This window comes from Acanthisitta chloris, unplaced genomic scaffold (genome assembly GCF_000695815.1).
Source record: "Acanthisitta chloris isolate BGI_N310 unplaced genomic scaffold, ASM69581v1 scaffold6014, whole genome shotgun sequence".
NCBI classification, from domain to species: domain Eukaryota; kingdom Metazoa; phylum Chordata; class Aves; order Passeriformes; family Acanthisittidae; genus Acanthisitta; species Acanthisitta chloris.
Window position 1 is genome coordinate 116,984 of NW_008667579.1, and position 1,783 is coordinate 118,766.

A 1,783-nucleotide genomic window follows, 5' to 3' on the forward strand; every position below is an offset into this window, starting at 1 on the left:
CACTTCAGGACTTCCTAATTACTGCTTCCCCCCAGATGTAAGCGAATCACTGTCTCCACTGCTGCTATTTTAGTTATAAGCAGATAGCTCTGTGGCACATTCCATGGTTCAGGCATATTGAAAGACATGTGACTTAATCCACATAGCTGCACTGCGCTCCAGAATAGGTTGTCTGTCTATGTACTTGGCTCCTTCCCTGCTCCAATTACAAGTTGCCTGCTAACTCTGCTGCAGGATGAGATAACCTAACCACAACCAATTACCTCCTGTTTGCTGAAGGAGCTGGAGAAAAGAAAACAGCTGCAGTCAGGAAGCTGAAACACAGCAGGGCATCAACTGCAGCACGGCCTCCCCAAAGCAAAACACACTGAATCCCCAGGCATCTTGGAAGTGGTAAATTACTCATCCAACAAGTGTCTGACTCCTCAAGATTACAGGAATAATTCACCTTTTGAATACGACTGCTGCAGGGCATAGGATTGCAGTGCTACTTCAGTTGTAAAAGCATTTATTAATACTGCAATACTTGATAATACCACTATACTTTTTGACATGGTATTAGAAGATGCCAAGAAGATGTATGGTGTTTGAAAAACATGCTTTCTGACATGTTAATTAGAAGGCTAGAAGTAGTATCAATTGCTGTGATGAGGATTCTGATTTCATTACTATTAATACCTGTGTTTTAACCTGCTTCCCAAATCCTATCCAGCAATAGCAGGTTAAGTTCCATATAACAGCAATACAATATATAAAAACCAATTATTATCAATTAAATTACAAAATAAACTATACTGTTCAACACAAGAGTAAAACTAGCATTTTTACAAACTAGACTATGAAAAAACTCTAGGTGCCCTTGAGCATTTACAAATTGTTAGTCTGTTCTGTGTAGAACTTACCAGACTTTCATAAATGCTCACGGAAAACTAGTTTCAAGAAAAAAGAAATTAGATTTTGCTTGCCTGCCAAAAGTTTTACAGAAGTCATTTCAGCCTCAAAGTCCAAGGAATTTCCAGGAAAGTTGACATTACCTCAATCAAAATCAATTCTAACTTCCAACATCACCAACTATGCTGAATACAATACAAAATGTCTTCTCCATTCTATTCCATCATGCTCTTCCTTCACTTTTCCTCACATTCAAACCTTCACCTCCCTCTCAGAAGATCTGTGCAATCTATCTACAGATATGTGTTTCATTCAAAAATAAGACCATGGGGAAAGTTAATGACCTTCACTCTAGTTAGTGATTGATCTTCCCACTCAAAATTTTTTCTGTCTGTATCTCTCTCCTTTTCATCATCCAGCAGAAATTGTTTCCTATAAGCAACACTAAGAAGCACAAGTTTGACTATGTACCAAACACCAATACAAATCATGTTATCCAATTAATGTGCAATTCATATTTTGCATATCAATATTTTATTTAATTTCAGTTCTATTTTATCAATGCACTTCAAAAGAAGCACCTGTATTTCTCCATATGAAAATCACTGGGTTTTGTGCAATGTACTGTAATGAAGAGCTTGTGTAAAATTAGCCTGAATGACAAGCTGAGAAATTTTATGTAATAGAAGTATTCTCACTGTCAACCCCATATGAATTTCTTAATGGGCAAATACCTAAAAACAATTCATCAAAAATTTCAAGACCCATTAGAGAGGCTCTCCACTCTTTCATTATAGATATTCTCCGCTGTTTTTGTGTCTCTTGGGGTTTTTTTTAAAGTAACAGAAATACAGTAACAAGGACAGAAAGCACCAAACTGAGTTTAAGAAAT

At 36.6% G+C, this 1,783-nt stretch overlaps 1 protein-coding gene across 1 annotated transcript in view; it reads right to left on the minus strand.

The window, feature by feature from the left end:
- OXCT1 (3-oxoacid CoA transferase 1) overlaps positions 1-1,783 on the minus strand; it is a gene marked incomplete at its 5' end in the record, with an annotated part of 78,599 nt that overhangs the window by 74,939 nt on the left and 1,877 nt on the right. The window lies entirely within an intron of this gene.